This window comes from Sebastes umbrosus, chromosome 11 (assembly GCF_015220745.1).
Source record: "Sebastes umbrosus isolate fSebUmb1 chromosome 11, fSebUmb1.pri, whole genome shotgun sequence".
NCBI classification, from domain to species: domain Eukaryota; kingdom Metazoa; phylum Chordata; class Actinopteri; order Perciformes; family Sebastidae; genus Sebastes; species Sebastes umbrosus.
This window is the reverse complement of record NC_051279.1, coordinates 10311663-10337733: the sequence shown is the minus strand read 5'-3', so window position 1 is coordinate 10337733 and position 26071 is coordinate 10311663. Positions and strand designations below refer to the sequence as shown.

The 26071-nt window shown below is 42.1% G+C and overlaps 1 long non-coding RNA gene across 1 annotated transcript in view; it reads right to left on the bottom strand.

Moving 5' to 3' along the window:
• Positions 1-5022: 5022 nt before the first annotated feature.
• Positions 5023-26071, bottom strand: part of LOC119497513 — a 245220-nt gene continuing 224171 nt past the window's right edge. Inside the window, exons 4-5 of the long non-coding RNA XR_005208939.1 lie at positions 5849-6089; positions 5023-5581 (exon numbers count right to left, since the gene is read on the bottom strand). This is a non-coding gene — a long non-coding RNA (uncharacterized LOC119497513). The remainder of the gene's footprint in view (positions 5582-5848; positions 6090-26071) is intronic.

The window sequence follows — 26071 nt, the reverse complement described above, 5'->3', positions numbered from 1 at the left end:
TCCACTTCTCTGATTGCCACATAGCTTTTTATCGCCATGGCCTTCAATTTGGGGGGCAGCTGTTGGTGGTGGGGGCGTCCTTTTTTCCCCACCCGTTCTTTATACCTCCAATTCCAACTCTCTTTTCCCCTTTCTCTCTCCCTCTGTCTCCTTTTTTTTGCCCCCTTCTCCCTCTCTCTCTGTATCATTTACAGTCATTTTCTGGCAATTAAAATGGAGCGCTGCTGCAGGATTTTCGCCTGCAGTGCAACACTACAGTGCTGATGAATAATTCTTCACCCTGCAAACTGGAAAGCTAGCCTTTCTTTCATGTCGGCCCTTTGTTGATTTACCATTAAAACTTACTGCACCGTGCTATGAGTGGAGGGCCCGGCTCTGCGGGAACTAACAAAAAGCAAAAATGAGGATGAAGCAGATATGTGTACATATGCTTTAGGGCCTTTTTTTCCCAGTTTAGGATGAGGAAGTCTCTGAGTTACGTACGTGAGTCATATATATTTGTGTTTATGGTTTAGATTTATGGCGCAAGAGACATTTTATTTATGTCCACTGTCTCGTTCTGTACCACTTAGGTTTTATGTTAATTCTTCTTATCAACGGTTTTCATTATGGGGCTTAGCTGTATTGTGTGAGTGATTAGACGGTCATTCATCTCCGTTCCTCTTCCTCGCACACACTGACACACGCTCAAACACTCCCTGTCTTTCCCTCTCTATCACACACACAGCGAGCGGTGACTGATGTGTGGATGGAGTGTGTGGGCTGCTCGGGCTGCAGAGGTGGGGTGGTGTTGGCAGTATGTTAAATGATGTGAGTCTCCAGGCCAGCCCGGCTCGCCACTGTTTTCTGCTTTGAGCATTTTAGTTTAGTAGAGCAAGTTTATCGTCCCAGCAGGGGGAAATAAAAGCTTATATTTGCCATATTAAGTGTCACAACAATAAATAAAAAGACAATAAAATAAATAGACTAGACAAGAAAATAAAACATACAAGATAAGACAGGCTGATCAATCATCTCAAAGATGATTGAATTCTATGGACCTATAACCCTGCTGTAAACTGGTCAAATTAGCAGGGGTGTAAATCACAAGTTTCATCACGATAGAATATTATATTGATTCTTTGGAAAATTACACATTATTTGCTGATATCACAAAGTCTGATATGATATGATTTCGATTCAATTCAATTCAGGGGCCTGCGATCGATATTAGACGATATCATATTTAACACAATCAGTTACATTTGTATCAACTCACAAAAAGCAACTAAAATATGATTTGACAATTTTATTACTGAGTTCTATCAGACATTTAAATGAAAAACAATCTATTCTTTTTGATAAAAAGAATAAATATGAAGTGGGAATTTCAAAATAAAGGCGTATCTTAAAGATAACAACATGTATTGATGTTTTCACTTTGCATTGATGATATTGGATCGTTGCTCATTGAATCGATATATCGATCCAGATCGATGTATTGTTACACCCCTACAAATTAGTCAAATTTACAGCATTTGAACTTGTTACTTTATTGTTAATATCAAATCAGTTTCTTTGTTATCACTGGAAAAAGTGACTACTTGCAATTTAGCAAATATCAACTGTCCTGTCCAGAAAAATTACAACATAGGATTTCTTATTCGAACAGCTTAAAACAAACTATATTTACAGGAAGTAGTATTGAGTTTTAAAAAAGCCATGGAAAGTCTGAAAGAGGAAATCAGGGTTTGCGTCCCATCCTTTACCAACAGTCAACGTTTCTTTTAACAAAGAAATAGTATGACCTGTCACTAACCTTAACCAAGTCACTTTATTTGTCTGAATTGAAGAATTAAAAAGTGCTGCTGCAGTGTCATCGTTCTACCACTGGGGGTACCACACTTACTACTAGCGGTGGGCAATATCACTAAAACTGATTTAGATCCAATACCAAGTAATACCAAGCCCAGAATCACCAATATTGATACTTTTTATTCATAAAAGCGGCTAATGCGCTATCACATAGGGAAGATATTATTTATATTTATAAGATTATTTATGAGGTGAAAGCATCCTTAAAGGTGCTATTGATAACATTGATAACATTCAACCACTACATATCGCATTCTCCCTCCATGTCCCATTGCATTCACTTCACAACAAGTTGTTGCCGGGCACTAACCGTCAAACTCAGCCAGCTCTAACATCAATGACGCTTTAATTTAACTGTAAATATAAGATTTCACTTTGCTTTGGCGTAATATATATTTTAAATTAATTCGACTTTGATTCTCACACAGCGCCGTTTTGGTCACATGAGGTTGGTACGGGGTTACTATGGTTACACGTCTCCAACCAGCAAGGAGGCTCTCAGGAAGTGACGACGTAAATTACTGCTCAGTGTGTCCCAAAAGATACATACTGCTGTTAATTCACACAAAAGTATGTTGAACGATAGTACACATATTGGGTATGTACGTAGTGCATGGTACGTGTACAGTTTCGGACAAAGCCAGAAACAGGGAGAAGTTTAAGGAGCTTTAACCCTGGCTGGAGGGGTTGAATTAGGGCCTTCCCGCCATCATGTCATCTGGCTCAGTAGTTATCTCCCAGTCAGTTATATGGGCTTCAACATATTGAACAGCAAATATGAACACGCACTCACTTGGATCCACTGACTGGCGCACACATGAGCAAGCAAACACTCACACACACACAAACACACATGTACACACAGTAAGTAAACAAACAAACACTCTATTTCTCACACTGTCACACTCACATGGACACAGTCACGCGCTGAAGAGATAATGGTGGCCAGAGGCGGTCTTAGTGCTCTCTCTCTCTCTCTCCATGTCTCTGAGGCAGAAAGCGTGCTCCGGTTCTCACTGTCTGTTAGATTTGATCACCATCAGCCAGCTGCAACGGACAGTGCACAGCTCAGCTCAGCTGACGGCTCATTGGCACACGCACACACACACACACACACACACACACACACTCACACACACAGCTACTGTGCCAGAGGATATTACATGCAGTGTCTGACACCTCTAAATAACTGTTTACTCTGTGTATGTGTGTGTGTGTTAGAGTGTGTGTATCTGTGCATGTGTATTTGCCTTTGCATCTGATTTGTCTGTGTGGTTGCCTCCCCATCCATAACCGTGTGTGTGTGTGTGTGTGTGTGTGTGTGTGTGTGTGTGTGTGTGTGTGTGTGTGTCGTGCAACAACGGGCCTATGAAATGTATCCAAAAATGATCGTCACCCATTCCCTGACTGTCTCCATCATTAACATATGGCAGCATGTCATTCCTTGAAGTACAACTGCTCATTTGAATTGACAATGTCCTCATCATATGTATAAGCAAGTGAAGTTTAATTTTACTGTGTAATGATTAAGCAAAATAATCTAAATAAAAAATGTGAAAGATTTTCTGTCTGATGTGAAGTTCTTTTTTTAGATGTATGGCGTTACATTTCTTTAAACATGATGTGTTGATGTGAACGTAAAAGTATAAAAAAAAATATTTTTAGGGATGGGAGAATAAAATCGATACGGCATAGTATCGCGATATTTTTGCGTGGCAGTATTGAATCGATAACCGGACGCCAAGTATCGATCTTTTAATATATAAACTATTAACCTCTTAACAATTGTCCGGCCGCTAGAGAGAAGATACTAGTATCATATGAAACTAGAAAACCTAAGGAATTCATTGGTACCAAGTCATGCTAGGTTGTCGAGAAGAACGCCAAATAACACTTAATTTTGGCGAGGAAAAACTGACATGGCCATTTTCAAAGAGGTCCCTTAACCTCTGACCTCAAGATATGTGAATGGGAACTCTGTGATGAACAGAGTGAAAACTGTATTTTATTGGATAAAACAGATGTTTGACAAACTGCATAATTTGCAGTTGAATTAATTGCAATATATCTTACCGCAACACTCACCATATTGCAAAAAGTTTAAAATCACAATAAGATTGCATTGTGACTTAAGTATCGTGATAATATCGTGGTGGATCCCATCCCTATTAATTTATCATAAATTCCTCACATACACAAGCTCAGACGGGGTCTTATAAAGCTGTGACAAACAAGAGGCAGTAAACTGTGTATGCATGTGTGTGTTTGTGGGTGTGTGTGCCTGCATGCACACACGTGCATACATATATCTCTGTCTGTCTGCAAAGAGGTTTTACTAAGACAGAAAAGAGGGGGTACAGTAAATCCTAAATCCAAGCACGCCCATCTCAGAGACCCGAGGGTGCCACGCTATGATTGACAGGCCTCCTTTCACTGGCGCTGTCGGACGGGGGACGGATTATGGCTGTCTCGCCCTAAAGGGCCATTGTGGCTCCACGTCTCCCAGCTGCTTCACCATGCACCCCTCTCCACAACCGAGGAGGGGCCCTTGTGAGTGTGTCTGTGTATCAGGGTGACGTGGTGTGCATGGCATGGGTGCGCTTGACCTTCTGTCTTAATTCTCTGATCTGTTAAAATGGCAGGATGTTACCATTTAGTCAAACGTTGTGTTTGTTTTGTTTTATTGATGAATATGTCTTTAAAAAGACTTTAAAAAAAATGTATTACACAACTTTCAAGTCCTGACAGACCAACATACTTTTAACTTCACTGAGGGAATCTTATCATATAAAATCATTTTTACTCTTAAACATTGAAAACTCATGTTTAAAGGTGCTAAATGCGAGATTGGGAGCATTTCTATTGCCTCTGCACGGCTCTCAACATGGCGACGGCTGAGCCGGCGGCTAACGGTGCTAACAGTGAAAACAACAGCAACAGCTGACAGAGCTAACTGTGTTAACTGCTACGCTTCCACATCAGCGCCATTGGTCGGGACGGCGTTATCAGCTGTAACCCCCGTATAAGTGCAGTGCAGAGCGGAGGCCAGTGGGGCATGCTCACATGCACAAAAATGGCCTGCCTGGCGTTGTCAACAAAGCACAGAGAAGGTCGGACTAAAACACACACAGAGGGAGAGAGACTTCATTATCTGCTCAGGTAGACATTACTTCTCTATATCTTTACATAACAAATAGTTGTTTGCTGCTATATTAATGCTCTGAACATCATATAGAGAACCTTTAAAGTGCTGTTCCATAAGGCCAGTCATCTTTTTTTCAGAACCTTTTTTCAATAGTTTTGAGAACTGGCAAAAAAAAAAAAAAATATCCCTGAACATGCTGTCACACTGTCACTCTTAAATCAAATGAATGGACGGTTACATGTGTCAATTCACTGCACTCTACTCTCGCACAGATTTGAGACACCTCTCTGGGTTTTCACACTTGGCTGAACGTGTCTACTTTGCATCCCTTTCAACAATTACAAGTTTCATAGAACACTTCACCGCCCTGTGATGTAAGCCACTGAGGTAATGTAGGGACAGGTGACGCTCACGTGGCTATAAAACCCAGGTGTGTTGCTCTAGTTGCCCGCAGCTCTGCTTCCACTCCGGTGTGGATCGGAGGGCCCCTTAGATCCCGACTTGTAAAGTACAACAGCCTCAAGTCTCAAGCCTTGAACCTCGTCATGATTGATGGCACCAGTTAAACTAGTTTTGCTCCCTCTTTAAAAGAAGAAACACATTTAATATGGTGTACTGATCCGTCTGTTCTTGCTTTTTAAACGACTCGATTTTCTATATTGGCATCGTATTTGACAGTTATTTTATGTTTTTTATCGAAAATATCGTAAAAATAAGAAATTCTTGAAAAAAATGATGATTGCTATATGATGGTGTGTGTGGGTTGTGTGTGTGAGAGAGAGAGAAAGAGAGAGAGAGAGAAAAAAGGAGAGGCATGCGAATAGATGCCAGTAATATGACCTTTCCAACCTTTCTGTTGCTTCCCTGGGGTTTCCCATCCGTTTCCGCAGAGGCCTTGTGGGGAGTGCCCATCATGGGGGATCCTTCTGGGTTATGAGACCCCTGGCGTGGATGCAGGGCAGGGCGGGCTGGCACTGCAGCAGTACTGGCGCAGAGCTTTGCCAGGAACGGGAATGCCAGAGGCCTGCCACACTCCTGCTGAGAGCCTCCCAGGCAATTAGACTGCTGCGGTAGAGAGCTGCGGTCTGAACTGTAAAGCAGAGGAAGAGTGAACGGGACCGGCGATTAGCAATATTTAAGGGGTTTTGTGTTGACCCTATGTTGACATTAGATGGAGTGTAAACAGAAATATTGTTTCGGGTTATAGTGAGCATACTTTTAGCATGCACCCCGAGCTATACTTGTAAGCATTTTGCTCTCAAAGTGTGCGCAACATGATAAGTCCTTGGAAGAAGAGCCTTGATTTGATATGTGCAAAGGGTGAAAAAAAAGTTGCCCTCCTTCTATCCATGTCCCTGTCACCCCAGCGGAAAAAGGAGTGGATCGCTCTCACTCTCACTGTCTCTCTTCCTTTCTCTCCTCTCCGTTTCTCCGTCTGATGAAAGAGGAGCTATGATCGCTTCGACAACAAAGGGCCCAGCCGCCTGTGTTTGGATGAGGCTCTCCTTTCTTCTCTCCTTCCTCCTCCTCCTCTATCTATCTCTTCTAACCCCCTCTGATCTCACTTACTCTCTCTTTCCTCCATGCCCCCCTCCATCCCTCTTTCCCCCCCTCACCCTCACCCTCTCCCTCCCTTCCTGCTCTATCTCTGGCTGCCTGATGCCACTCACTGGTGTTGCTCCTCCGTTCTTCGTTAGGGCCTCGGCGATACAATCAGGGGACGGAATTAAAAATCAGAAAGTGTCCTTGTCGAAGAGGCACCCCGGATGGCGCACTTTGATGTCTCCTCGGACATTTGAAATTCATATGTTGTCACACTTCATTTTATCCCCCCCCCCCCCCCTCTCTCTCTCTCTCTCTCACACACACTCTTTCTCCTTCTGCTTTCTCCTTTTCTTCGCCTTCCTCCTCCTCCTCTTCTCCGTCAAGTGCCATCATGTACTATTCAGTTAGAAAGACAGAAACGAGGGGAACGGAGAAGAACGTAAAACGCATTGAACAAGTGTTTCTGAAAGCCCTTTCTTGTCTTTTATTTTTCATGTTTTCACTTTGTGAAGAAGGCGGGAAGAAATAATGAATCATTTAATTTTCTTTTGATAGTAGGTCCTGGGGTGCGTGGGCTTAGAGGTAGATGACAGGGAGTAAGGGACCACAGGACGGGGTGGAAATGTGGCGGCGGGCCACTTTGATGCCATTTCAGAGCTCTCCGCCAAGTCAAAGCTATTTGACAGAGTGAGGAAAGTGTGGCTGCCACACACTCTGTAGCGCACACACACACACACACACACACACATTCAGACAGGCACATAAACTCTCTGGCAGCAACCCTCGCCTGGTCCCCAGCGAAAACAAATAAATGCACATGCCGCACGAGTTTCTCTCCGCCCATGATTTCCTCAAACCTTCAAAATGAAAGACAGGAGTTTGGACGTAATCCTGTTAGGATTTCAATAAGGGAAACATCAAAACATGTTAATGTTACAATGAATAGCGTGTGAGTCACCGTGCAGAGTGTGTGTGTGAACACATTGTCGAGACTCTGAAGGAATTCCTCTTGTAAGAATAATTAGTCTTGAGTCAATTACATTAATAAACAGTAGCCATCCAAAGGAAATCTCAAGAGCTGGAATTGGGAGATGACACATTTCTGGACACATTTCTCATTCCTGTCTTGAAGAAAATGAGAGGGCACATCACCGGGTCCTTGATGGCCCCTCCCAAGACAGTTACAAATGGGCATGAAGGTGGGGTGGCGAGGACTGGGGATTGGGTAAGGGGTGGGGGGGGGAGGGTGGATGATCAAGATGGGGATGGAGACGGGGATGGGGAGTCCCACCGGTCCACTATACCCCAGATTCATCATTAATCACTCCTGCTGAGCCCCTCAGACCCTCCCACTCCTCCATACCACCCCTGTCTTCTACCTATAAGACCTGCTCCCCAAGGTGGTGGCAACCCATCCTTCCTGCCCCCCTCCCACCATCAACACCACCCGCACAACCCTTGCCCCTCCTCAAAACAACAATATCTGTTATCTTGCACCTCGGGAAAGTCACCCCTTCTTTGTCTCCACATCTCTCTGTTTTATATCTCTCTTTTCCCCCCACCGTCCTCCTTTCTCCCTTCTCTCACTCTCCATCTGTGTCTTTTCCCCCTCCTCACTACTTTTTTTTTTTCTCTCTCCTTTTCGTTTTCTCCCTCTCTCTTTGTGACAAATGGGTTTTAATAAAAGCTGACAGAGCGATGAAATTAAAGGAGTGCATCCCATGGCCAGCTATAGCTCCAGCCTGTGCGTGGCACTGACATATTTAAAACAGGGCCTTAATTCAGTAGCTCTGCCCGTGTCTTACATCACCGGGGCTCCTCAGTGTTATCGGAATCATTATTACTGCCTGACACTGTATTGTTGTTGTAAAAAAAAAAAAAAAAAATCACTGTTACAACTGGCACCAGACGAGACGAGCGTTTAGCAGCTCCTTCGTCCTTGTGCCAACAGTGACCCCTATAAAACAGTTTATTCCATTGACCCTATTAGCAGATATTAGGCCCCATCTCCCATGTTGCCTCATTACCGCCCTAGATCATAAAAAAAAGGGGGTTGGGATGGAGGAGGTGGTCGGAGACAGAAAGCGAGTGCGCGTCTTTTCCGAGGGAACCCTTCCATAAGGAATAACTGACACGGAGGACTTACCCACGCCTCGGGAGATCTCGCTCGACGTTAGAAAGCATTGTTTTGTTGGATTACAGGGTTAGGAGGGGAACCTAATCCCCTAATTTTTAATCTCTCTTGATTCCAGAGGGATGCATAAGAGACTGGGGGGCTTCCCTGACACAGCTTGGGTAGGTGGGTTACAGAGAAGGGGGGCCGGGGGAGGGGTGGAGGGATAAAAGAAGAGGGGAGGTTTCTTAACAAAGGGCATATGACATTATTGGTGGGGCATGACTCTATTGCTTTGAGAAACTGTGAGGACAACATGAGGGATTTTTAAAATGTAACAACAGAGACCATTTTTAGTCACCAAAACTTCCAAAAGCTCAGAAATTGTTAAAAAAAAAGTACTAGAAAAGTTGCCAAACTCAAAATATCTACAGTAAAATCAAGAGTAAAAAGATAGCAGCGCCCGCGTCCCTTATAACAGAAATAATTCCAATCCAGTTTGTAGGCTGTGCACTACGCAACATTCAAAATCGTTGTGTGACAGTGATAACATATCCTTCTCCCAAAACATTTCTGCTTTGTCATTTCATACCCTCACCACCATGTGTCTGGATGTGTGGATAATTTCTCAGACAGCTTACAGTGACAGGCTTTTGGGACGGAGGGATAAGTTGTCTGGGAGCTCATCCCCATAATCTGCCAAGGATATACAGGGTCTCCCCAGGCGGAATACAGGGACTGTTCACCTGCAGCATTAGCTAAATAAGATTAGGAGCTGGACTGGAACCCAAACACTTCGCTGTGGGTAGAAATATATATATGAGAATATACAAAAAATCACATAAGGGGAAATTTGTTTGAAATTTTTAAGCTGGAAACACAGTTAACACCTTCTGCGATGGGAATTTCAAAATCCGGTTGATGCACAAAAACGTATGAGGGGAAAGAAGGGACATCAAAACCTCCGACTGGGTTCAACTGAAGGCCTCTTTCAAATGTAAAGTTAGCTATGGAGCTGGCGGGAAACGGAGCAGGCGGGATGGAAACGGGGATGGGGAAAGGGAGGGTGGTCGCGGCGGACACAGGGAGTTAGAAATCATTGCGTCCATTGACGAAGTAACCTTGGGCGGCTTCCAGCGTGACTGAGAGAGTGAGTGAGCGACGGGGTCTTGGAGCCGGGCCAAGCCGAGCCTTTTGTGCCAGCAGCCGCCACATTCCAATCAGCCACGGATATTTATACTCCGGGCCTAATTGAAAGGTTGGCTTGTGAACCATCTGCATGCACCCACACTCCAACTCCCCCTTCAACACACACGCACACACACACCCACACACAGACAGACACTCTCCTTAGTGCTTTACTACCACAGACACAGCCAGCTTTGACCCACAGAAGAGGGAGGCCAGACATGCTGCATCTGTGACGGTTAACATCCCAAGAGGCCAAAAATGCAAAAGGGCGAGTTATGGCAAAAGCGTTTCTGCCAAAGGTTAAATTCAAAATTTGTTTCTGGTTCTTGATATTTACTTCTCCTTACCAGATAATGTGAGAAGATGCTGGTTGGGGAAGCTGGGGAGCCACTGGCTTGAATGTGACATTTACTAGATTTAAAAGGCAGGGTGGGTGATCTTGTTGAAACTGGCAAGAGTACACTACATTTTTTTTAATTATCTAACCGAAAAGCCCAGCCCAGTGTTGCCAACTCTATTACAATGAAAGTAGTTAGCAGCACTAGCTCCAAAAGTCCCTAAATCTGGTGAGAAAGTTGCCAAGTCATCAACACTGACAGTCCGTCGCTTCAGGCCTCCCTCCAAAGCCACTCCCCCGCTATTATCATTACTAACATAAACATATCATAATGAACGTAATCAACGAACATGGCTATTGTTGTACTCACAGCTGTCAAACTAGCAGCTTGTGGAAGACTCTGGTGAGGCACAATGAATGAAAACTCTATGCCATATCACATGAGCGTATGCTCTTAGTTTGTTAAGTTTTGACAGTGAATTCTGAATGAGTCTTCTTGCTATTTACATAACAGATGGGTGTTTATGGGATGCACTGTTGTCAAGTAATTTGGTAAACTATGTCTGGTTTTGTCTAAAATTATTGATAGATATATACAAATTGTGTATATTACATTACTGTAATTATTTCATGTAATATGCTACCTGGAAAATGTCACTTTTCAAGCCCCTGGAGGGTATTTAGGCAGTTCACCTTCACATCCACATCCATGTGTAAATATAAAAGAAAAGAAAAGAAAAGAAATGAGTGCATGGGCAGAGTGGCAGACAGGTAGATACAGGCAGGTAGGTCATTACATGCGGGCCAATGAAATGAATGGACGGTTTATTACAGTCCTGCGACAGCCACCGATACCAGATTTTTTTTTGTCAGAGCATTTGATTTATTGACTGCTGTCGGGATGTAATGAGAATTTCAACTATTATAACAAAAAATGTCTCTAAAATCTTTCCCAACCCTGCCTTTAAAACACAGCTGCAACCAAGCAATATCTTAAAACTGAGTTAATTGTAGAGTAAATATGTCAAGTGGTTGTAATTACATTTAAACAATAACCACAACATTACGTTTCATGTATCTTATGTCCCTTTCAGTAGGATTGCATTTTTCATAACTAGAAGGGCACTCGGAGAGTGCAGACCTACGCCAAGGCTGTTTCTATAATTGAAAAATAATGCATGTATCCGCCAGGAGATTCAGATCTGCTCCAAAAATTTAAAGGGTTCTTCTTAGGCCCATAATACACCCTTCCACCAAGTTTCATGAAAATCGGGAATGCAATTTTTCTATAATCCTGCTGACAAACAAACCAACAAACCAACAAACTGAACTGGAAACATAACTGGAAACTCCTTGGCGCAGGACGGTAATAACAGCATACAGCAGATAGGCATGGGAACTTGACTTTTAATCTAGTTGGCCAACAAACCTGAAGTCAGTAATACTGTGCAGCTGAGGGAATCTGGCAGTTGATAAAAGGAACTAAGCACCAGCGTGAGATAAATGACTTGATGATTGATTACCGCCTGAAGCAGAAAAATGAGCAAAGCACAAAACCGGTCAGTGACATTTATGTAATGAACATTTTCTCACAGCATTTTCTCTAAATCATACAGCGATGACTGGGTGTTTAGGGTCGCTACTGTATTTCAGGTCAATCTAATAAGAAATTATTATAAAAAGGGGCCTTTCAACGGCCTCACATCCACTCTGCTATTGTATATCTTCCTTCTGTACTCTAATAAATTCTCACCTTGAAGTAAAAAAAAAAATCCTGTCTACCTTTTATTTGAACTTACACACTTTCCAAACAGCCGCAGTCTGAACCTTGCACTTCATTTGGTGGAGAAGTTGTGAAAATACAGAAGGGATTGGAGCTTTACCTGTAATCACTGCTGTAAAAGCTGTGGAAGGCAATCATGTTTTTCAAGTACCTAGGACATGCCAAATAATGTAGTTGCTCAGCACTGTGCGGTGAAGACCTAAAGCCAAAAACAAGTCATGATAGCGCGGTATAAATTTATCATATCTGAATTATTCTGTCACGCTTATGATCATAAATAAAATCACTGTTTTTAAATCTAGTCAGCATTCATTTTACCGCTAATCTTCACTTTAAATCTAATCTGAAAATCTAAAGTATTTAAGTTTAACCGACTGACTATCCACATGCCAGACAGCGAGCCAAAGTCAGGACTCCAGGGAGGCATGCAACAATGAAACACAAATATCAGACTTCTGCTTCACAACCACAGAAATGCACCACGGCTCATGGGATCGGGTAACTAAACCCACTGATTAATGCACAATTAGTGTTGTGTTGTGTCAGTTAACAGGATGGGCTGATGGAGTTTGCAGCAATGGTAAGGAGTGTGTTAAAGCTCTCGGCGGGCATCCAGCTGGCCCTTCGCTCATCTCTGGGACGTGCTAGGCTTCCTCTGCCAGCTGGCACTGGAACACACCGCCATGTTCATTCATGACAGGCATCTCCAAAAAACTTGTGAAAAACCCAGTGATTCTTGAACGCTCCTTTCACAAGATGCTTTCAAAAGGAGGGAAAAAAAAATAGAAGAAAGAAAGAAAGAAAAAAGAAAGAACACCTTTTCATGCGTTCTAAGCCAAGGACATTTGGGGCAACTCAGAAAAGTTTATTCAATGTGCTGCCCAAAACATTATTTATGTGTGTTGTGTATGACGTCTCTCACATTTACATCGCCACAAAAAGGCAGTCAAAAAAAGACAAAAAAAGATTTGCCACAGACACAGTGTCCCTATCAGGTGCTACTGTATATGCTGATTATATCCACATTTTGAGTATGTTGTATGTTTAAAATGGAAAAATGCCAAAATTAAGCACATTTTGAAATTGCAGTATACATACTGACATATTACATTTTTGAGTGTGATGTTTATTTACCGATTAATTGGTTTGGCCGTTATAGTTATCTGCAGAACTGAGCTCCGATAGTGGCCGATGTCTGCGCAGCCTTCACCAGTCACACAGGGACGTACATCACCGTTTTGCATAGAGGCTCCATACACAAAGTCAAGGTAGGGAGGGAGGTTATTTCACTTTATTTCTTCCCACAAAAGGTTATCTCTCAAATATACAACACTACACTACAACACTTCCAGCTCTTTGTCCACAATACAACACAGGCAGACAGGGAGGAAAATAAATCATCCAACTGTTACTTTAACTTGCTTACTGTACCAATTTGGCATTCTCTTTTCCAAATAATCCAGCCACGTAACTATCCATTCATGAAATGAAATTGCACACTTTAGGATCCTCCTTACACTGGGAATATGCACAAACATTAATGGTCTGTGAGAGTGGCATTTAACAATGTAAGACACACACAACAGAAGCCACAGGACAGCACATCGCCCATCGTAAATAAATAGAATATACATACGAATGATGTAATCCTCCAAATCACACTTCAGGATATTCAAACTGATGACAAAAAAAACTGATTTATTAAAAACGGTGATGCAAAAGTATCCGACTAGGCTGCTGCAGAAGTAAAGAAGATATAGGCCAATTCATCGGCTATCAGCTTTTTCCTGCTCCAAACTATCATTATTATATCGGCCTTTAAAAATCCACAATCGGTTGACCTCTACTCAAGTTGCACAATACAACACATAATGGAATTGGAATCGCTGCTCACAACTTGGAAAAAGTAATTAAAAAAATATATGTTTTTACTTACTTTTGTGATATTATCTAGTTCAAAATAAATAGAGTTGGACTTTAATTCACGTCTGTCAATGCATGCCAAGGGCTACAGTTTAGCAGCAAAATTACATACACATCATTACAAAGAACAGCCAATTTTAGGATCTTTTAGAATGTTAAACTGAACTTCGTAATTCCCAGCAACACATTGTATTTCATCAGCTTTTCACATGTGGACAATTTAGACCTGCAAAGTAACTAAAGTTGTCAGATAAATGTAGTGGGAAAAAAGTACTACGCCTCCTTCTGAAGTGTAGTGAAGCAAAAGAATAAATGTACTTAGTTACAGATCAAAATAGTTCATAAGGCTGTCCTCGACCAAAGAAATTCTTAGTCTAACACTCGTTTTTTAAGTTTCTCCACAAAAAATCACATAAAAGCTCCACTTTAAATCTTGTGTTTACCAGAGATGTGCTCATGGGTTTCTTGGTAATAAATCGTTCAGCATGAAAAAAAAAAGACTAATCGACTAAAAATCTTATTCGATTAAAACCAAAACAACCGATTAGTTCACTTATCGACTAAGAGGGTCCCTAAATAGTAGAGAGTCAACATTAATACACAGTGCACACTTCAGAGTATCTGTATTCAGTATGGAAATAAGAGAATGATGCAGCATGTGGACAGAGCAGACGGTTCTATACTGAATCATTGGATTTAGGCTTTTCACCAGCAAACAGAACAATGCTGGTAAGCTACTGGGGAATGGGGACAGCCTGCCAAATGCAAAATCATCCTCTGTTACTCCTTGGCTTGCCCCTGTGATAAATCAAAGTGCCGTACAACAATTAGCACTCTGTTGACACTCTATTCACATCCAACAGTTGATACAGGAAGTGGGCCAAATGATGTAGAACACAACTTATTGTCTTGCCAAGTGCATCTGCGATTATCAGCAGTGGAAATCCATCCACTTGTTATATGAGCTTGTGAAAACAGGTCTGCGGATTCCACTTGGCGGCAATGTAAACTGTGTTGTACAATAGATTACTGGCGTTGCAAATTTACACTACATACATACTGTGGGAAAGCACAAGGGACAGTTAATCCCCAACTGATTATACCACTCCAAGAATATGAACTCGCTGCATATGCCTTACAGGTCAAACATACAGCAGCGTGTCCCCCTTCTTTACATTCAATAGGAAATCATTCGCTCAAAGCAATCAAATATACTTCAATAACAACAGAGATAAACAACACTCATCCGGTCTAATCTCTCTGCGGACCGCCCAGCTCAATCAATTAATTACCTAGTTGCTGTGTTTTACTTCGGGGCTTTAGTAATGATCTTTAAATATTAATTTGGCTTTGTCCAGGGACTGATACGAGGGCCCTGTTGTTGTCTTCTGGATTTCTAGTTGTCAAGTCGGAGGCACTCTGCAGTGGGAAGTAAACCTGAATAGCCAGAGGAGGGTTTAGGCTGTTTGGCTATAGCATGTGCAAAGAGACACTACACGTTTTGTTTGATGATCACAAACAGGATAAGTAAGGAAGATTTATTTTTAAAGGGGAACTACACCAATTTTCCCAATTCATGCATGTTATTGCTATGGTCTAAGACAGTCCAAAAATCTATTAGTAAACATGAACAATTATCTCCCAAATTGAAAAACAAAAGTGCTAAAACTCAAATTTGTGATGTCAATGGGTTTAAAGTCTTGAGCTGCTCCACAGACAATGAATGGGACGCTGATTTTGTGGACACACAGAATGTTTGTTTTTGTTTTTTATACCCAAATGAGCTTTAGGGTGCTTTCACATCAGGGAGACGGGCCCGAATCTGAGTACACTTGGCCCAAAAGTCCAGTTGGTTTGATTAGTGTGAACGCTCCGTACTCGGGCACGGTTTGTCAATCCGTACTTGAGTCCACTTGAAAAGGTGGTCTGGAGTACAGTTCATGTGTCCTCGGGTACGGTTTGCATCAAGTGTGAAAGCCAACCGTACCAAAACACGAAAGTGGACTGCTATTTAACACGAGTAACGTTAGCAGTCACCGAGTAGTTTTGAAAGGGCAGGGTTTTTCAACACCGCCGGTCTCCGCTGAAATCTGTATATGCGCGCAGCATGCACTGATCTCATCCTCTGAATTGCACGGCCATGATTAATAAAGCAGGAAGGTAGGTGAGAGCTTCCTTAAAATATAGACGATAGTAGGCGATGCTGTGATCATTAACATGTATGAATTTTGAAAATGGGCGTAGCTCCCCTTTAAAGATTTCTTTGTTTCAGAATAAAAGCACAAAAGTTTTGGTGATTGTTGCAGAAAGGTTGTGTGTTTTCTTTTTATTGTGGGTGGCTTATGTTGCGCTGAGTAAGAGAGTGCACCCACCTAATATTGTTCAAAGACCTGAAGTGTGAACTGAGAGAGACCCACTTCAATTACACCCTTTGATCCATTTCATTAGTGTTGTCACGTATTCGGGCTTAATTTTGAATACGTGTTTGAGGCATCGTTGCAGGTGGGAGATGTTTTTTTACACACTAACCTGTTTGTGATTATGTCTACCCCACTGTGATCTCTCCATTTGTTGGAAAATGAAGAACAAAACAGGTGAAATATATAATAGAGTAAATACGAGGAGTTTTCTAAAGTGACAAAATAAAGACTTACAGTATATGTCTCCTGACCAACAGCGATGCAAACAAACAGGAATCACAACAACATCTGAGTTAAGATCAGGCTTGATGAACCACCAAACCTTCAGAGGATAGTATCTATCTTCGTTTAGGCTGTCTTTAATAATTAATCCGATACATTTATTTATCACTCTCCACCACTGAGATACCCAGGTGAGTTGATTTTCTCTCGGGATGAATGCTCAGGGGATGGGAGGGAGTGGAAGATTCCACTCTTTTTTTCTCCTCTATCTCTTGCTTTGCATCAATGTTTGTAGCCCAGAGCAGAGGAAGCCAAGAAAAAAAACTCAGATTTGGCCTCTGTCCACCTTACCTGCAAAATACCCTGCATCAGCATATTTCACAGAGTACCAACGGGCCAAAAGCAAAGAACGGGGGGGAAACTAGAGAGACGGAGGCTGCGAAGCTAATTGGCTGATGTATTCTAAATAGCCTAATCTCTATTTTCTTTTAAATGGCACGTGAATATGAAATCTCTGTACAGTGTATTTTAATTGTTGTCTCAAATGATTCATTTCCTCATGCAATAGTCAAGTTAGATAGTTAAGCCGAAGCGCGGCCCAGTGTATGATACCTCTAAGTTTCAATATTTGTTAGATCGTAGATCTTCAATCCCGCCACATGCTGTGATCAAAGACTCCTTTCAACTTCAACCTATATTGAAAACCACAGCATTTGCAAAGACATCTGCATACGTTTTAAAGTATATGAGCTCTTGGTGTAAAAGATATAGTTCAAAAGGTGTTGTATATACAAATGTGGTATCATTTGAAATGCGTTCATTGATGCGTCCATCCCTGCCTTGTTAAATATCCTCTGAACCAAATTCAAGCTGAAATATATATATTTTTCTGTGATCTTGGTATACCTGGTGCTCATCTTGAGATACGACCACAACTTGACCGCATGCCAAGTCGAAGGGGCGATGGGGGGGGGGGGGGGGGTGAAACCAGCACAAAAAGGGAACAGCTTAACAAATTACCACTCTGCTGCCAAGTCCTGGGAGGGAGGCACAGCGGCCTAAAGAAAGAGCTAAAACCCCTGCTGCAGATACCGAGAAACCCCAGAGGGCGAGGGGTGAGGAGGAAGTGAGAAACAAGAGCGAAGGTGGGTTAAAGCATATCGAGAGAGGAAGCAGAGGGTAAAGAACAAGTGAGATAAAGAGGCAGAGGGAGATGGAAAGAGTGAGAGGCAGAGCAGAGGGTAGAAAAAAAACGAGGGAACAGAAGAGGCTTGATATGATTTCAATGGAATGTTTGTTGACAGTGCTCCGTGGCCCGGGGCCTTGGGATAAATGATTGAACACTGCGCCTGTCAAAGCCAGAGGATTTCTGTGGGCTTGTGTTTCTCTCTGCGCTCTTTTGCTGGAGGGAAGGTAGCAGTCAACTAATTGACACAGAATTAAGCATGAAACGCACTAAGCGCAGCCCTCTTCTGCCACGGCTGGCCTCTCCACCAAAAGTGGGGGGCTTCCAGCCAGTTAAAGGGCTCCAGATGAAACACGCACGTGCACGCAAAAACACACAAGATGAAATCAGACACGTGCAAATATGCAAGCGTGAATACATCTGCAAAAAAAAGAAAAGAAAACGAAGATAAACATCCAAGCAGATGGCCCACTATTCAATTACACCAGATCAGTAATTCAACATTTTAACACCCACACATAAGCAAGTGCACACAGGCACATCGGCAGAGGCGAAGAGACGCAGCGTACAGGAGGATATGCGCGGAGAAGAAGAGAAGCCAACAGTATAGACTTTTCCTGTGACAAATTGCTCCATGAGAAAGTAATCCTTCAAGATTAACAGTGTCATTCTCTGCCACACCTTGCATATTATGCTCAGGGGGCTGCGATCTCAGCCGCGGGCGTCTTGCAAATGGCTTACCAGGTGTGTGCTTGCACTAACTGTTGTTGCTGTACTCTGAAAAGCAAAGCACATGAGAGAGAGGGAGGGGGACTAAACTGAAAGGATGACAGAGCTAACAATCAAGAGGTACAGTTAGAGAAGGGAAAAAGAAATTGTGAAAGAAGAGGGAAAGAACATAAAAGTCAAACAAAATGTGTGTGTGGGTGGAGGGGGAAGGTAATCTGCAGCGCTGTGCACAGGTATACAGGTGGGCCTTTTGTTTTCCACACACTCGCTTGTGATTGAGCGATGCACGGGCCGATTAAGGTTGAGCGGCGCGGACCTTTAGCTGTAAATATACAGCACCGCCTGCTGTAGCCCAGCCAGTAACGCAGTGGTATACAAGGAGTCTCACCTCATTAAAACTTGGCGCTGCGACCACAAAAACAACATGACTAAGCAGCGGGTGTGTGGGGTGGGGCACTTTCAAAAACAGAAAGAGAGGGGAGGTGTTTGTGCACCTCCTACAAAGGTTGCGGTAATGGTCTGGGCAGCAGTAGTGTCAGGCTGCTCTCCTCTCCTCTCGTCTCCACCGGCCGCATCACCACGTGAATGCCCTTGTGAAGGAGCTGGAGACAGGAAGAGAAAGGGAGAGGCGATGGAGAAGGGAAGGGAGGTTGCAGGGTCAAAGGGCCAGCCCCATCCTGCTGACTACCAACCAATCAGGAGGTGTCCTGCGCTGTCTTGGAGGCAGCGGATGGGGGAGAGAGGAGGAGGTGAAGAAGAGGAAGAGATAAGCAAGGAGAGAAGGAGGGTGGGTGGACTGCAAGGCGGATCCCCAGGGTCAATTATCCCCGGGAAGGAGGTACAGTAACCAACACTCTGCATCTCATTTGCAAGGCAGCAGCAAAGGTGCACCTGAGCACGCCTAGCGAGCGTCCTGCCACAGCACCGAGGCAATTAATGTCTCCTTTCAATGACATGTGCTTCTCAGTGTGACAGTGGCTGGGCAGCTGTGGGCTGGGCCAACTGGCTAAAAGAGAAGGCCTTAGCGATGCCTCTCGTCTTCCCACTGAGACTAATTTCACACAGAGATCCCTGCCTCTGTTGCAACGACCGTCCTAGTTAGAGGGCTTTGGGTTCAAGCCTTAACACACACACACACACACACACACACTTAAATAAATGCACACATGCAAAGATATATATGCCTAACATGACACATTAACAACCCTACAAATCATACACTGAATGAGCATACACAGACATGTATGCTGCAAAATCACACATGAAAGAGTCTATGTTGACAGCTCAGAAAATCTACCAGTACAACGTATTGTCATACAACAGTTCGTATGATGTCTTACGAATAGTTATTCCTCATATTTTGTGCATTTTCCTATGAATGTCCAGCGTCAATTTCCGCTCCGGTCTTAGGAAACAACTTGGTTAGGTTTAAGTAACGAAACCACTTAGTTAGGTTTAGGAAAAGATCCACTTGGTTAAGTTACGCCACACCGGAAGTGGTGTAACTTAAGTATGGAAGTTCCGTGACAAAAACTACTTAGTTAGGTTTAGGAAAAGATTGCAGAAGTGGAGTAACTTAAGTACGGAAGTTATGTGACAAATAAATCAACGACTTCTGAATTCACACGGGACACAGACTGTAGTCTCCTGGGCGAAAGTCCGGTGTTTTTTTGACCCACCCATCCACCCCGACCTCCTCCCTACGTGGAATTTGTTGCTCTTTATACTTGTTCACAATTACGTGGATTACATATAAATTTATATCACGGGATATATACGAATTGCAGTGCATTTACTTTTTGTAGGTATAGCTACGAACGGTGGATTAGAACAGCCGGATCAGTTACAGGAAGTGAAGAAAAATGTGAAGAAAACAAAAGAATGAGCTGAATTTTTTTTTTTTTTTTTACACAATTTTCCCACATTTTTATAAACACATATACTTTCCTGGATTTTTTTTAATTAAAAACTAATATAACAAGGCCTAAGTATATTCTAGCTCACTCCACTTACGTGAAGACGCACTCAAACATTCGAACACTGACTCACCTATAGAGCAGGTTCAACAACTGCCAGCACACCCAAGCCAAAGCTCCTCAGCGCTGTTAACTGTTAAACACAGTTTTGCAAAAACTTATAAAAATATGAATCAAATGTTATAATCTGTTGTTTTGGGACCAAACTGGTGAGAATAAAAATAAGCCTTTGCTCTTTAATTCTGAGGGCCTGATAGAAGAACATATTTTAGCCTCAGTAGGCCTCTGGAGGCTGTAGAGTTCAACACTCTGCCACAATATTAAACATAGAATAAACATGTGTTCACTATTTTGATATTCTTACAACCTTACAACCAGTGCTGTGCCAAAACTTGTATATTTTGCCTAAGGGTTAATGCTGGAGGAAAGCTCATGAAATTGTGTTCAAATTGGGAAGAGATCGTCCTCTAAGGAGAACGAATGTGCTCTGTCAATCTCATTACATATTTCTAATGTATGAGTACAACTTTCGGGCTGATCGTTGTGGAGAGAAAAAAAGGTCAAGGGTCACCAGAAACATATAGATATCATCCTCAATGGACCATGATTATCAATAACAAATATCATGGAAAGTAGTGCTAAGCTATCTTTCCCCCGATTAAACTGTTGGGTGGACGGACTGACTAACGGGGCAACATCACCATCCTTATGCCTTACTACCATAAACTGACAAACTGAATGTGGATAGTGTGTGTGCTTTAATATTAAAAGAAGAGCATGCAGAAGAGAGTAGCTCTAAAATTATTGCTTAGAATACAACAATAAGAAAGAGAAATCAGTGTTGATGACAGAGAACACAGCGTTCCCTCGGGCTCTTTTTTTCCTTTATACCCACATCATTAAATTAAAGACAAAAGACTGTGGAACACTCAGATGTGAAAAACATTTTAAATCACAACTTCTGTGCGTCTTTTTGGGGTGTATTGTTTTATTATAGCATTGTATGTGTTATGTTAGTGAGAAGAAACTTTAAAATGTGCTATCAGTAAAAACTTGTGTTGGAAATATGAATCTTTTTTTTTTAGTGTGGCATATAAATTAGGGCTGTCAAAGTTAACGCAAACTTGTTTTAACACCACTAATTTCTTTAACGCATTAACACAACTTGTGATTCTTATGCTGTAGTGGACTCAAAAGCTAGAATGAAGATACTGGTATCATATGAAACTAGAAAACCTAAGGAATCCATTGGTACCAACCATAAAAAGGGGTTCTTTGACCTCTGACCTCAAGATATGTGAATGAAAATGGGTTCTATGGGTACCCAGGAGTCTCCCCTTTACAGACATGTTCACTTGGGCTTGAGTTTGCCATGTTATGGTTTGAGCATATTGTTTATGCTGAATGCAGTACCTGTGAGGGTTTCTGGACAATATTTGTCATTGTTTTGTGTTGTTAATTGATTTTGATTAATAAATATATAGATACATTTGCATAAAGCAGCATATTTATCCACTCCCATGTTGATAAGAGTATTAAATACTTGACAAATCTCCCTTTCAGTTACATTTTGAACAGATAAAAAACGTGTGATTAATCTGTGATTAACTATGGACAATCATGTGATTGATTAATTGCAATTAAATAATTAAAATCTTAAATAAAAAAAATAAAACAAATTGACATATACAGTATATATATATTTTTTTATTTTCATTTTTTTAAGTATTAATAAAACATAATAAAAAACGTTAAAAATCATTCGACGATCAGCCTTGTATGTATTAGTAATTGCCCACGTTTCAGAAGCTATGTGTTGATGTGTCTGTATGTGGTATTGAAACCGTATGGAAGATATTTGCTGTGAGTATGTGTTACTTACACATCGATGTCAGCAAGTGCGTTACCATGTAATCAAGTCATGACCTTGTGTGTGACCTCGTTGCCGCGGGGCATTGCAGCTAGCAAGGCTAACATGAAGCTAATGAGTGCCATTCATTTCCAGCGCGTGCGCGCGCACACACACACACAAACACACAAAGAGGCACATATTCAACAGATCCAACCTTCCGATCACTGCTCCCTATAGCCCTGGAGCTCACAATGAAACCCAGTGTCTCCCTCAGTGGGTAGCCTGTGCTCTCCTCCCTGACCGTTCTCACTCATCCGAGACAGAAATAGACATCGCTTTGCTTCCCTGCTCATTCTCCTAGTCAACTTGTGGTTGACACACACTGGATGAATGACTACTTCCTCCTGCTCGCCTCAGCCGACTACTGAGGTGCAGTTCCGAGTTGTCGAGCTTGCCACTGAGAGAGAAAAAAGAACAAGGGGAGTTGGATTCGGCTCGCGATGCAGAGGGGGGAGAGAGAGAGAGTATGTGTGCTAGTTTCAGCAGACACGTCATGCACACACACACACACAAACACACACACACACTTACAGCAAAGCTAGCTGGCTTTTGACAGTGGCAGAATTATTACGGCGAGGTGAATATTACCCCCCTGGGACTTCATTTACCTCCAGCATATTCACTGAGTTTCTCTGTGTTTTACTGCTCCTCATAATCCAAGCCAACCACACACATACACACGCGCACTCATATCACCATATCACACACTAGTTTTATGTCCATGAGTGTTGTCAGGGTTATTATTGAGATCATTATGGGATGTGGATAGTATTCAGATGCCCCCCTCCCCCTCCACCCTTTTTGTTGCAGTTTTGAATCTCGGAGACCTCTCATGAAAGGTTACCAAAGCTTTCCTGTTCCAGCTTCTATTTATCAATAAAGCATATACTCAAACATGAACACACACACACACACACAGTCACAGAGGCAGTTTTGTATTTTGCAGCCAGTATTGTTGTAATTCTCCTCTTAATATTTAGACGGTAAAGGTCACTGATGGACTTCTTTTGTTGTGCTGTTTGAGGTCTCTTTTGCCCATTGTGTTAACAAGTCATTAAAAATTGAGGGAAGTGAGGCAGGCCAGGAGACATTGCATATGTTTGGAAGCATTATTATTATTAAATAATCATGTTTGTCTCCTAAATTGAGAGTGACTCATGCCACAATATCAGTAATTAGATAAATTATTGATGAGCTGGCGGGTGGGTGAGAGGATGGTCGGTGGTGGAAATGGAATTGCCAAACCCAATTACTGTCTTTTTTTCTCAGAGTGGCCCCATTAGGTTTGTCACTTAGACCACTAAATGGCGGCACTAATAAAACCGCAACTTGCACCCAACCAGCTTAATTAATAGTAAGATGATTAATATTTTAATTGCAGCAGATTAAATACCACTAGCACTGAGAGGGAAGCTCTACAAGAACAGAGGCCGACGTCCTGTGCTCTCTGCTTTAAAATGATGAACATGTCATGTTCCAGCTCACAGTCTCAACGTGAAAAGAGGTAACAGTATTTCAGGTCTGATTTTGAGTACAGAAGGCACATTGATGCTTCTGCAATAACAAGAAGATTGATGTGTTTATTAATTGAAAACAAAGTTACTAAATCAGTTACATTAGGTTTTGCATATGATAAGTGCACAAGAGAGTTGCGACTACGTACTTAGCAAGGTCGGCACACATTGACAGTGTATCATGTTAATTCTACTTAGTTAATTCTGATGTGTCTTACAACAACTTTGCATCCCGCAAAATTCTTGTTAACGGTGTAAGCAAGTCTAAAGCTTTAACTGGGGCTGTCAAAGTTAACGCGATAATAACACATTAACGCAAATTCATTAATGACACTAATTTCTTTAACGCATTAACGTAACTTGCGATTAAAGGATTAAAGATGTAACAGCCTCAGTTTTTAAGATAGAAGATAGCTGGTATAGTGAAGATACTGGCATCATATGAACCTAAAAAACCTAAGGAATCCATTGGTACCAACCATGTCATACTAGCTTGTCACAAAGGAGGCTAAATAACGCTCCAATCTTACGCTACATTTTGGCGAGGAAAAACTGGCATGGCCATTTTAAAGGGGTCCCTTGACCTCTGACCTCAAGATATGTGAATGAAAATGGGTTATATGGGTACCCACGAGTCTCCCCTTTACAGACATGCCCACTTTATGATAATCACATACAGTTTGGGGCAAGTCATAGTCAAGTCAGCACACTGACAGCTGTTGTTGCCTGTTGGGCTTGAGTTTGCCATTTAAGCATATTTTTTTTATACTAAATGTAGTACCTGTGAGGGTTTCTGGACAATATTTGTCATTGTTTTGTGTTGTTAATTGATTTCTACAATAAATATATACATACATTTGTATAAAGCAAGCATTTTTGTTCACTCCCATGTTGATAAGATTATTAAATACTTGACAAATCTCCCTTTAAGGTACATTTTGAACAGATAAAAAGTGTGATTAATTTGCAATTAACTATGGACAATCATACGATTAATCGCGATTAAATATTCGAATCAACAAACATCCCTAGTTTTAATGCAACCTATTACAACAATTACAGATGACTATCAAATTAAAAAAATATAATCTGTGCAACTATGTACTATACCTGAGGTATGGTTTAAAGATTGTATTTTTAGATGTATTAAAATGTCTCATTTCCTTTTATATTGCAAATTGTTCAATACATCTTAATTTGAGATTGAGATATTCAACTTCTATGTTGCCCTCTGCAAAGAAAGGACTTGAAAAACAGACTGCCCCCAAGCAAACACAACACCCCTGGGTGCATGTGTACCATCAGCGCTAGGAGGCACCTGCACACACACACACACACACACACACACTCATCCTATGCCACAATAAAAAGCGACTATCCCTCTTCCGCTAAAACCGATCAGCCCCCTCTCTCTCAGGAGGGCATGGTGTCTTCCATCCCCAACATGAATAAAACAAGTTGTTATTCTTTTCTAGATAAACACCCTCCAAGTGCCCGCAAACAAGAGGGGGAAACGACGCCAAGCTTTGGTTTTCCTCCAGCAATTGCAATGAAGACGGGCTCCCCAGACACTTGCTGGGCTCTGCAAAGTGGTCCTACACTGTACAAAGTGTCTGCTTTGCCAGAGGCGCAGGATGGAACTTCTAAGCACAAACAAAATCTACTAAATACCTAGCAAGGCTTGCTTTGCCATTTGAACAAAGCATATTATTCATTCACTTCGTCAATTCCTTATGCACATGGTGTTATTAATCAAATTCCCCAGTGAGATTTGAGCTGCTGTTTGTTCATTTGAATCTACAGAATGACTCTGCTGGTAAGTGAATCATTAGGAAGCATCACTTTGGCCCAGATTTGACAAAGAGGCTGGGAAGGTGTACATTAGCCGACGGAAAAGGTTAAGCATGGTAAAATGAGAGAGGAAATGTGGCGGACAAATTGAGAAATTAGCAACGTGCTGGTGGGGAAAGTCTCGGAGGACCCGGCGCTGAGGCGAGACCTATTATGGCACATGGCACCAGGCAGCTGGGTGGGTAATTATCATCATGTGTTTAGCAAGGCGCCCTTATCCAGGGCAACATATATGACTTGTGCTTTAACCACTTAGTTGGCCCATTTAGCTCTGTGCCGCGGTGTGTATGTGCGAGTGGGGGATGAGTGCACATCCTCGCTGATACGCTGCTTTAACAGTAGGCAGCGTTTCCCCCGCTGCAGGTGCTGC